At 35.8% G+C, this 13,314-nt stretch overlaps 1 long non-coding RNA gene across 1 annotated transcript; it reads left to right on the top strand.

Annotated features, from left to right (window-relative positions):
* Positions 1–11,771: 11,771 nt before the first annotated feature.
* LOC140878403 (uncharacterized) lies at positions 11,772–12,220 on the top strand. The gene is made up of 3 exons (XR_012149334.1): positions 11,772–11,863; positions 11,942–12,062; positions 12,145–12,220. It is a non-coding gene; the product is annotated as an uncharacterized lncRNA (long non-coding RNA).
* Positions 12,221–13,314: the final 1,094 nt, after the last annotated feature.

Below are 13,314 nucleotides of genomic sequence, written 5' to 3'. Positions count from 1 at the left end.
AACACCATACGAGTTATGGAATGGCAAAGCTCCTAAGTATTCGTACTTGAGGATTTGGGGATGTCCTGCTTATGTGAAGCGGACAGTGGGAGATAAGTTGGATAGTCGATCCATCTTATGTTATTTTGTAGGGTATCCGAAGAATTCAATCGGATATTATTTCTATTATCCTGCTGAAACAAAGGTGTTTGTTTCAAGGAATGCCACCTTCTTGGAGAAGAAGTTCTTATTGGATAAGAAAGGCGAGATGATGGAACTCGAAGAAATTCGAGAAGAACCCGAAATACAAAATAACGATCCTACACCTCAGGATCCATTGATAGACACGCTTGTACCTAGAAGATCCGAGAGGACTTCTAGACCTCCTATTCGATATGGTCTTCTTCTTGAAAGGGATCAAGATGAACCCGATGTTGGATGTGATCCAAGAAACTTCAAGGAAGCAATTTCTGATGCGGATTCAAATTTATGGCTTGAAGCTATGCAGTCGGAAATAGATTCGATGCATACAAACCAAGTTTGGTCTTTAGTAGATCCTCCCGATGGAATTGTTCCAATAGGGTGTAAATGGATCTACAAGAGAAAGCTTGGGCCTGATGGTAAGGTATTGACCTACAAGGCGCAATTGGTGGCGAAAGGTTATACTCAAAGACAAGGAGTTGACTATGATGAAACCTTTTCACCAGTTGCAATATTCAAGTCCATAAGAATCCTTATTGCCATAGCTGCTTGGTATGACTATGAGATATGGCAAATGGATGTGAAGACTGCTTTTCTTAATGGAGACATTAAGGAAGAAATCTATATGAAGCAGCCTGAGGGGTACACATCCATGGGAAGCGAGCATAAGGTATGCAAGCTTCAGAGGTCAATTTATGGTCTAAAACAAGCATCAAGAAGTTGGAACCAGAAATTTGATGAAACAATAAAGGATTTTGGTTTCATCAAGAACCCGGAGGAACCATGCGTGTACAAGAAAGTAGTTAAGGATGCTGTGACATTCTTAGTACTTTATGTTGATGACATCCTACTCATTGGGAATGATGTAGGGATGTTGCAGTCAAAAAAGATATGGTTATCAGGTAGATTCTCGATGAAGGATTTGGGTGAGGCATCCTATATTCTTGGGATACAGATCTATAGAGATAGATCTAAGAGAATGATAGGACTCACTCAATCAACCTACATCGACACCATATTGAAACGGTTTTCAATGGATGGGTCCAAGAGAGGACATCTACCTATGTGTCATGGAGTTTCTCTATCCAGGTCTATGTGTCCCAAGACAGATGAAGAGATAGAGAAAATGACACATGTACCATATGCGTCAGCCATAGGTAGTATCATGTATGGGATGATATCTACCAGACCGGATGTAGCATTTGCTCTGAGTGTCACGAGCAGATATCAAGCTAATCCCGGTCAAATGCATTGGAAATCCGTGAAGGATATTCTTAAGTACTTACGAAGGACTAAGAATATGTTCATGGTATATGGAGGAAGAGAACTAAAATTAGAAGGCTATACCGACTCTAGCTTCCAAAGTGACGTGGATGACTCAAAGTCAACCTCTGGATTTGTGTTCATGCTCAATGGCGGTGCTGTCTCTTGGAAGAGTTCCAAGCTGGACACCACAGCGGATTCCACCACTGAAGCAAAATACATTGCAGCATCAGCTGCTGCTAAAGAGGCCGTTTGGATGAGGAATTTCGTCCAAGAGTTGGGCGTCATTCCTGAAGTTGTTGGTCCAGTCCCGGTGTACTGTGACAACACGGGTGCCGTTGCTCAGGCAAAGGAACCAAGGTCTCATCAAAGATCCAAACACGTACTGAGGAAATACCACATCATCCGGGGATTGTGGAAAGAGGAGACATCGCTGTCGAAAGAGTGGCCTCTGCAGACAATATCGCTGATCCACTTACTAAGCCCTTGCCAGGACCATTATTTGACAAACATCACGAAGCAATGGGTCTACGTAGTATGACTAGTTGGCTATAGGGCAAGTGGGAGATTAAAAGAGTGGGTGCCCGGTGAGCCAACTTGTGGCTAAGGGCTTTGATGACTCTTTGTATAAACAATCTTTTGTTTAATATAATTTACACTTTTATTAATGGCAATGACTTTATCTTTCTTCATATTGTTATATTGTGATATACTATTGTCGTTTTGATAAAGACCTTGAATATACTATAGTGTATGTAAGATGTGGTAGAACATGGAGATGTCTATCATGAAACACATCTTATAGTCACTATATATTCTAAACTGTTCCTAGTCGATTGAGCCGTCCGATAATAAGGATAAGGATCGCTCGAGTTTGAGACTAGCATTTGCGATGCAGAGTACCACGTTTCATTGGTAAGGAACATAGAGATGTTCGAAGCATGCAAATGGATATTCATACGATGAATGATCGAACTACCCTATCCGGACTTTCCAAGTGGTTATCACTTATCGAGTGGATAAAGTCCGCGGTTTTGGTTGTACACCATTAGTCCTTACTACTTGAAACATCATTGAGACTCTATATGCTAGTACTGTGCTTTGACTCGTTTACCGACTCTATTGAGGTCATCAGGTGTCGGGATTGGGTACAGTTACAACACATATAGGAGTCGATGCTTTGTTGTCAAGGATTCACCACATACTTGCGAGTGTGGATATACTATGCGATCTGAGGAGATATTAGTGTGACGAATCTCTGGCCAGAGTACATGATGTGTTTTAAGAAATGGTTTCTTAGTAACACATGAGATGTCACTATTTGATCTTCAAGATGTATTGCATAGTTATCGAATCTCGAACGACTCTCGATATACCAATGGTTGTTGATTCGATCAGGATATATGGATGAAGGGACCGTACTGTACGCTAACCAAAATCTATTGGTTCTTGTAGGCATTATCAGTGATACCTAGGGAATCATGGGGCGATGTTGCTAGACGCTCTTACCATGATTCGATGGGCAAGTCCGAAATTGTTGTTCCGAGTCACAAGGAGTTGTGAGCCCACGGCTAGCTGTATCCCTGAACCATTGAGGGTCACACAGAGTAATGGATTTTTAATCCCCGTTGAGAAAGTTAAATTTAAAGAGTTAAATTTAATGAACAAAGAAGTTGGACTTCTTAATTAAGAGTAGAGGAGTAAGATTTCCTAAAATGACATAGGGATGAGCATTTTTGGAAATCACTGAATTCGGATTCAGAAAAATTTATCTTGACTTTAAAAGGTGCAGAAATGGTTTCTGTGCACATTGGTGAAATCGGTTTATCAATCGTAGTCATGATGAATTTTATATTAATTTCTGAACATGCGGGCTTTGCTTGTCGGGCTTGAACTTATGACTAATGGGCCCTAAGCTGTTAGCGGCCTACATTATAAATAAGTTATTGCAGTACAGAAATTACACACAACAGGTCACAAAATTTTCGAAAAACCCTAGTGATTTTCCTCTGAAGTGGCCGACCCCTTCTCCCCTCTGCTCGGTAAAATCCAGTCTGTGAATTTTGAATTACAGTCTGGTTTAACGGATCAAATTCGTTAATCTCTTCGTAGAAACTTCTGATAGATTTTCTAGTGCAATCTATCAGAGAGATTATATCCGTTCGTGGACCTGATTGAAGAACAGTTCGTCCATCAGTTCCAGGGATATACAACAAGAGCAGAGCAATCTGTTGGTGTCCAAAATCTCGATTCGAGATTGAAGGTAAAAATTTATAATCGTTATTTAATTTTTACACACACACAATTTAATCGTAAGGTTGATACCCATTATGGAATCGTTCCATATAAAAATTTTAAACTTCCGCTGCACCGGGTATCAATTCTGATTGATCTGATCGCCGTGTTCTCCAACATGCTGATGTGTCTTTTTATGGAGTAATAGAAGAAATATGGGAATTAGACTATCATCAATTTCAAGTTCCTCTTTTCAAGTGCCCTTGGGTTGCGAATGATAAGGGAGTAATAAACAACGATGAATGTGGTTTCACTTTGGTCAACATGAACAAAAGAGGGCACAAGAATGATGAATTTGCCCTTGCAAGTCAAGTCAATCAAGTTTTTTATATTGATGACCCATCAAAAAAAGGATGGTCAATTGTGCTCCCAGTGCCAAATATGTGTTATGAGGGGGAGGATGATTGTTGGAATAGTATTCCAAAGTCTCGACCAATTGATGATGTTGATACTCATGATATACCTGTTCACGAAAGATACTTTAGAGTGGAAAACGAGGGTGTCTGGGAAACGAACAAGAAAAAATGATGTTTTGTACTTTATGTCATGTTTTGTTATGGATAATCAAACACACTTTATGTGCTTTAAAAATATATGTTATGACTTTTATTAGTATTATTTTGTCTTATTGTTATTATTTATTTATTTATTTTTTCTTATTGTTATTATTTGTGTCTTTTGAATTCTTTTTATTATTTATGACATATTTGTGTTATCATTATTATTTAACCACTACAACAAAAATGGGCTACGAAAACGGATTATGATATAGGGGTCAAAAAACCGTTGTACTTTAAGGTATTGTCAAAAATATACCAAACGACAACAGATAAAATCCGTTGTCTTTTAACAACACCGAAAATTACAAGAGTTTTAAAATTACAAAGACAACGGATTTTATCCGTTGTCGTTGCTCAAATAAAAAACAAAAAAAAAATAATTTTAAACAAAATTTAAAATTTCTAAAATAAAATTTAATATACAATTTTTTAATATTACAAATCAATATTCTAATTCTAAATTCTAAATCAATCTACACTAGAAAATATATACATCGAGTTATGAACTAATCTATAAAAATTAACTCGGAACTTTCCTATACATCGAATTATGAACTAATCTATATAAATTAACTTAAACACTCCTTCTAGATTATCATCCACCATTATCCCTTGCATCCCAAATATCTGCACAAGTTGACGAATTCAGGTAGCATAAAAGATGTCAAAATTCTGAAATTCGAATCCATTAAACGAAAATGCTGGAAGACTTGATGGTAAAGTTCCAACACAGTGATCCAAACAATCAGCATATGACTGTACCATTTTAGAAGAGAAACAAAGAATCGAACTAAGCAACAAAGACCGTGTGACATCCCTGGCAAAATAGTACTTAAAGAACACCAGCATATAAATAAGTTATAGACAGTATGGGGATGTGAATGGTAATCACGTAGGGGTTGATGTTGATAGTATTGTGTCTGTTAAGGTGAGTAATGCCTTGTCGTTTCATTTGGAGCTGAATAGTGGAGAAAATTTACAAGCTTGGATTTATTATGAAGCCATTTCTGAAAGATTTGAAGTTAGGTTGAGTAAATTGGGTGATTATAGGCGAGTCGAACCATTGCTCATTTACTCAATAGACATGTAAAAAATGTGGCAAGGGATGGATGTGTCAGTTGGATTAAGATCTTTAAATGGGAATTCATCTCAGACATGTAACATTTATTCATTAAGTTTTGAGTCAAGAACCGTACCTTATGGGATGCATTCGGAACCAGTTGATCCAAACAAGTTAGTGCACAAGAGAGAAGAGGTGAGAGCTTCAAGAAAAAACCATTGTGCCTTAAAGATACTTACTGCCCTAATTCTTGGCACTGGATTTGGAGCGCTCGGTGCTTTTTTTTGTTTTGTCTGTGTGGACCATTCTGTAATTTGAGTATATTACTAAAATTTCAGAGCAGAAGGACTCTGAAATTTGAGCACAAACACATAGATTATATTAGTGAAAAAAATCAATAATGAAGAAGCAAAATGATATAAATACAATTATTTAAGAATACTCTGAAGAAAAAGCAATACCGAATTTCAGAGTCCTTCTGCTCTCGAGGACTAATCTGCAATAACAGAAAGCCTATTAAAAAATGTCAACTGCAAAGCAGGAAAACCTCACAATCACCCTATAAAGAAAATAAAAATTATCTCAAACTTACCTCGCTTGAAAATGCCATTAAATATTTTAATTTTTTCTAAACGTGCAGTGAAAACAAATCTGGGAATGCCACCTTTCCCTAGATCTGCAACTGGATTCCCGGAAAGCCTGACATCATGCATAACAAAGCATTTGCCATGAAACACTGGGATGTTATCAATTATATCAAAAATGTTCATTGATGCAGTCAGTCACTGGTAGCTTCGCATTGCACCAAATAACTTACTTTCAAGAGTTCGATTTTCTTCTCCGCAGCTCAACTCATCAAAAGAATCCAACTTATCAATCAAAATTTTGGCATCTAATTGTATTTCACCCAAAAAATAGAAAACAATATAAAATAATCGTTGAAGTACTAATTCAAGCCCAACCAAAACAATGCATAAAGCATACAAATTCTAGACTGAGCAACTTTCATAAAAAAAATAATAATGCATTCAATCTTGAATCAAATCAAGTGCCGCTAGTTGGATATTCAAGATAACTCGAAGACCAACCATTTATCTTCACACATATTTATCAAAGAAATTCATTCCATGACCCAAATCCTATGTGCAATTTACAAGTTTAATTTCGCATGTCCTGTATTTGTATATTGTATGCTTTGTGTCAGAGATTCCATAACGCACTCAATAAAAATCGAAATATTACAAGACTAGTGCCAAATAAAAGATAACTTGATTATCTACAACTTTCATTTGAATTACAACTTTGAATAATGTGTGGACTTTCCCCAATAATTCAAAGAACACCACACAGAAGCAAAGACCCGAATGAAACTCCATACCTGCACCAGTTTAGTAAAAACTCCATCTTTGAATATATGGGACGTGATATTACCATCTTTGTGCATGGGCCAAGTGTCTGGTTGAAGTGAACCCAATAACCACGGTTAACATGTGTTTCACCTCCATAATCAAGCCATGGAACCCGAAAGATAATTATGCGTTCAGGTTCTAATAATCTCTCCATGGTATTCACATAGTTGCGATATGGTTAACCTTTTTGTCACAACAATTAATATAATCATCTAGTAGACCATGAGCATCTGAAATATTTAAAGTTGGCTTCAACAATATATATAGAAGCTAACTTACTTGGAATTTTTTGAAATTACTCTTTCCAAAGCATGGACCATTTCTTGAACAAACTGTATGAAATCAGCTTCATGAGGGTCTCTTCTCAATGCAGTTTCAACAATTGATCCAGCCGTTTTAGACATAAGAGCTGGAACGAGTTCAACCATTGTGAGAGAGCCAAGAAAATTACTGAGATCACTTCAAACATCACAGAAATTTGATTTAGAAATTAAATCACCTATTCACTTATAATTTGGATTTTAGTGCACAAAAAATAAGGAATAAGTTTTTTTCCTGAATTTAGAGGAAAAAAAATGCAAGTGCCATATCCCCAATCAGTTAAAGAATAACATAATTGAAAAAAACAAAAGGCTTTTATCAGGAAATAAGGCAAAAAACTTACTTTTCACATAAATAGGCTTATCAACTATTATTTTTTCTACAGATTCTTGCTGCAGACGGAGAGCCTCTTTGTGAAGCAAGCTGTTATTGTACTCCTCCAGCGCACTCATCTGCATGTTCCTACTGCCTTTATTTGCATAAGGGTTTCGCCTGTGATTCCTTCCATACTCTCGACAAATAGAACAGAATATCCTCGATGTCCCTTCCTTTACATCAACATATGCCCATTTATATGTATCAGCCCACTCCTCTCTCCATCTTTCACAACCTTCTTTTTCCTCTTTCCTGTCTGTGACTTCGACAAATCTTGATCCTCATTGGTAAGTTGAGAACCCATCAAATGCTTAAGTATGGGGAGTTGATAAGTATGTTTAAGTATGGCACACTAACAACTTTGAAAATATGGGATGTGATATTACCATCTTTTCACCGGACACATGAGAAATAAAGAATCCAATCCCATAGCACCGTGAAAGATATAATTTCCTCCTGTTGATGTTAGGAAAATAAGGAGTAGTGGCAATATAAATAATTAGTGTAAACAAAGCTATAGGATAATTAATTTAGCTTGGATAATAATTTTCAATAAGAAGAAAGCATGCTGCTTATTCGAAGAATCGAAGTAGACTGGTTGAAATAGCACTTGTAGTGTTCACTTGATACACACATGATTCTTCCAGTGACAACTATTTTCACAACATCTAATAACAATAAGCCCATATTTTAAATAAAATTGACAGATTAATAGGACCTAGAAAACCATTAATATTCAAAATAATTTGATCTTAACAAGAAGAAACCGAGTTCCTACAACGTGCATCAAGATTCAAACAACGGGGATGGGAAACTAAATTCAAACTTAAATAAATAATGATTTCATGAATTATGATGTTTTGAAAACATAGGTATATGAGGAAAGCAAATCACCTTGTTTCGATAGCATCCACCTCTACCAATGATAAAGCATGTAGAAGCAAAGCACATAAATAGTCATATATATATTGAGGTGTGTATTAAGAATGGACGAGGATATATATATAGCAATACCAATTACAGCCATAGTTTGAATGTACTCAAAGTAGATGTACCTATTTTTTCTGCAACTCCGGGTTTATTTCTAGGAACTTTGCCACTCTTGCTTCCAATTTCAGTGTATAGGCAGGCCTGCATTTTCCAAGTCAACGGACCAAACGAATTTAACACCATATTATTAGCTTATTACAACAGATTATACTAAGAATGCAAAAAGAGAAACAAAAAAAAATAATATAAATTGACCAAACAAATTTAAGTTCCTAAGCAGACAACATAACAAAACTTGAGTTATTGCCTTCTCTTGTTGCCCCAATAATATATATATACGTGGTGCTCGATTTCGACCTGAGCCTTTTCCAAGACTCGAGGATGGTTGAGCAGATGGGATAGTTCCCATTCACTTGTTGCTGCTGAATTATATGTCCCCGCTGCAAGTAAATTCTGTTGCATATATAAAGAGTACATATATGCATATATGTTCATGAAGTTAATCATGGATGGATGGAATAACGAACACCATATATATATATATCAGATGTGTAAATAAGACATGCTCAATTTTGGAACATGATCTAATATTGTTAAATCAAAAAAATTAAAAGGATGTTGGAGCTTTCACAAATTATCATGAGTTGTGTTTGAATTTGTGGAGTTGATTACGATCTATGTAATTAGCTTAAGTACTTAACATTTTCAAACATGAAAAATTTAAAAAATATAAAGGGACAACTCACGAGCATTAGGATTCTTATCATCTGATCTGTATAATACTCTGTTTCTTTCTCCTGCAGTCCCAATAACATCTCAATCATCGTCTCCAGCTTTTTCCCTTCACTCCTCATTCTTTCCTTGCCTTCTTCCACCAGTTGTTGCATAAACGAATCCCTCTTATTCTGCAACTCCACCACTTTCCCCTCCAGCCCGCCGGCCCACCTCAAACCCAGCAAGAAATCGGCCATATTTGAGGCACCGCCGTACCGGAAAGTCTCAGACACCATGGCCCTGAACTGTTTCTCATTCTCTATCTCCTCGCCATAATACCTCTTCCCAGCAATCATCCTCATCATCACGTTCAACACCGTCTCTAAGAACACGCTTGAGTAGAAGGAGAAGAACATGTCGCTATGGCGAGAAAAAGAGAGAGGTGGCGGCGTAAGGAAGGTAGGGCTAAGGAGAGAAATAAGGCGAAGAGAGAAAGGAGGCGGAGGAAAGAAGAAGCGATAGGTTGAGATTGGGTTAGGGCTTGTGTAGGTACATGTGTATATATAATATAATATAATATAAGATAATATAATATAATATGTGTGTTTAAAAAAAAAGGAAAAAAAAAAGGGAAAAAGCAAAGACAACGGTTTAAGAAAAGCGTTGTAATAAACTAAATAAAGTAATAGAAAAAGACAACGGTTAAAAAAACCGTTGTCGTAGAATCCAATAAACCCGCTCATAGACAATAGTTAATAAAAACCGTTGTTGTAGCCCTAAAAAAACCCGCTCATAGACAACGGTTAATAAAAACCGTTGTCTTAGACCAATAAAAACCCGCTCATAGACAACGGTTTTAAAAATCCGTTGTCTTTGACGCATATAAGACAACGGTTTTGAAAAAAACCGTTGTTTTTGTTCATTAAAAAGGTTCAAAAACAACGGTATTAGTAAAAACTGTTGTTAAAGACCAAAAGACAACGGTTTTTCAAAAAATCCTTTGTCTTTTAGGTGTTGTTGATACCACAATTTGGTGTAGTGAACCTTGGTTTCCAAAACATTTATGCAGTGTTAAACATATATAATGAGTCAAAGAAAACATAAAAAGAAAGTTTCAGTTGAGCAGCTTCAAGAATTAGATGTTGATGAAAATCATGGAGATGATGAGGAACTTTGGCTTACTGATGGAGAAGCACATCATGTAAATATTCAAAAGAAGTGAGGCCCTACATTGATGGCTAAAGTAAGTACAGTTGCAAGATGGGGAAAAAAAGCAAAGATCGATTATGATGATATGGGGCGGCCAGCATACAATGCAAATGGTAGGGCACTACAATCATACATTGGATCCATTGCTAGATCTATGGTGCCAATAAATATAAAATCGTGGCCTGATATTCCAGAAAACATCAAACAAAAAGTGTGGGAAGAGATCTCGGTGTCAAGATTTTATTTCAATAATGGCATTTCAATCTTGCTTGATTATCCATACGTTGACTTTAGTTGTTCGCCCTTTATAATTAGACCATAGCTCCTTTTTTCTTCTTGCCTTTTTTCCTCCTTTATTTCTCATTTTGTTAAGAACAATTTAGTCTGATAACTTAAGGAAAATATGAAAATTAATGGCATCCATTCATTATACTTTATCATTCTGACATTTTGAAAGTTATGCATTACACAATTCTTGTTGTAATCTTAGGCATTATATGTGTATGCTTCTACTTTGTACTCGGTCAGTGATGAATGATTATTTCTGGAACTTATTTATACCTAAAATAATGACAGTGTAGCATGTTTTTTTATGATTAGATCCAGCTAACCAATTCTGAAAAATAGTAAAACTTTAAATTGTTTCAACTTTAAGTTGTTTGCCCTTTATAATTGGACCATAACTCTTTTTTTCTGCTTGCCTTTTTTCCTCCTTTATTTCTCATTTTGTTAAGAAAAATTTAGTCTGATAGCTTAAGGAAAATATGAAAATTAATGGCATCCATTCATTATACTTTGTCATTCTGACATTTCGAAAGTTATGCATTACACAATTCTTGTTGTAATCTTAGGCATTATATGTGTATGCTTCTACTTTGTACTTGGTCAGTGATAAATGATTATTTCTGGAACTTCTTTATACCTAAAATAATGATAGTGTAGCATGTTTTTTTATGATTAGATCCAGCGAACCAATTCTGAAAAATAGTAAAACTTTAAATTGTTTCAACCTTAATTACCTATTTTATGAACATTTCTTATTTTATTGTACAGTTTCACCTAATGGTATATATCATATGAAATAAAAACCAACATTTTCTGTTGCAGAATGTCTTCGAGCTAGCGCCAGAAAGTCAGTCTTCGGTGATGAGTTCAGCAGCTCGGAAATGGAGAGATTTCAAAAACAAATTGACCAGTAGATTTGTTTGGCCTAACAGAGATAATCCTAAAAAATTGATTTCTCCACCAAGTCAGTATTAACTCCCAATAGCAGATTGGAAGGCATTTGTGGATGCGAGACTAGATCCATCATGGGAGGTACTTTGATGAGAATTTTCATTATTCTTTTAAAAATTATTAATTCCATACTTAAACTTAAGAACAAAATGATTTAGGTTACTCACGAAAAGCAAAAAGAATGAACAATGCGCTGTAGATATCACCACAGAATGTCTCGCAAGGGTTACATCGGCTTGGAGGCTGAACTGGTAAGCTATGCATCATTCTATTTTTCATTTTCAAAAAGTAATTAATGTTCGTAAGATGAAAATTTTGGGATTGTAGAGGGAGAAAAACATAATTGCTGAAGACGAAGAAGTTGATAGATCGGTTTTTTGGCGTAAAGCTCGTGAAGACAAATCAGGAATCATTACGAGTCCGGACACATCAGAAGTTGCTGAAAAAATTGTAAATGTTTAGTTTTATCAATCACCATATTCCCTAGATATATTAAATTTTTTGGATTGATTTTTTATGTCTCTATTTGTAGGATGACTTATTGGAGAAGAAGGAAAAAATAGAATTCAAGGTTTTTGGAATGAATGATGTTTTAACCACTGCCTTAGGAAGTCAGGAACACCATGGAAGGGTTCAAGGTGTGGGAGGATTTGTAAAACCTCACATTTTTTTTAAGACTCCAAGAAAAAAGAGGCAATCAATCCAGAAAACTACGATGGGAAACATCAATGAACAATTGGAGGAGACTAGACTTTTGAAGGCTGAATTAGAGAAGTTGAAGGCTCAACTTGCTAGTGTTTTGCCAATCATCAATGATCAAACTTCTGAGATTGTAGCATCAAACAAGTCCTCAGAAATTCAATGTCCAAAGCAAAAACAATCGAAGGATATGGACCCAAAGTTGTCAAAGGATTTTGAAGATTTTTATGAATGCGGCCCTCCTGACTTGAAGGTTCGATATTCATATGTTTCACGGGAAATTTGATTTTTTTAATCACATTTTACATATGTATATATAATAATTTATTTTTCTTAAAGGGTAAAAGATGCCACCTTGCCGTCAAAAAACGTGAAAATGTGGTGGCGTATGGCACAATAATATCAGATGGAGGTCCAAATGTCATGATTCACAATGTTCCACTTGGGGAAGAGAACTTCAAGGTGTCTGTTGATTTTGTGTTAGATGAAACAGCAATGCTTCCAATCCCAGTTAAGTCTGGACCAACAATCATTAGTGATGCAATTGGAGCCATTGTTGGTTGGCCTAAAGAGTTGGTAATTTTTCCAAAGAAAAAGGTATTGTGACCAAGTATACTGATTTTTAATTATGAAAATTGGGAGAGTAGATGATTTTATTGCTAAAATTTAGAATATATATGTGTGTGTGTCTGTATGATCTCCATCTACAAAATTCAAGGAAAAATAGTTTGCATTTGTCTTGATTTGTATACTTATTGGTTTTATAAGAAATATTCTCATGAATAATAAACTTGCACTCTACATGTGTAGATCATATTGGTTGAAGTATATTTGAGATGAAGAGATGCATTTTGATTAATAATCGGGAATATGATTTCGTGTTGAAGATTTTGTTCACTCCCATCTTCTTCTTTGCTTGTGCATTATGATTTCTTTTAAGCACATGCCTTGTTCATGACATAAGAATGTTTCTTGCTGCCCTGTAGAAGGAGAGACAACAACC

Source organism: Henckelia pumila, chromosome 1 (assembly GCF_033568475.1).
Source record: "Henckelia pumila isolate YLH828 chromosome 1, ASM3356847v2, whole genome shotgun sequence".
Taxonomy (NCBI): Eukaryota; Viridiplantae; Streptophyta; class Magnoliopsida; order Lamiales; family Gesneriaceae; genus Henckelia; species Henckelia pumila.
Note: the sequence above shows the minus strand (reverse complement) of the source record. Positions and strands in the feature narration are given on the sequence as shown.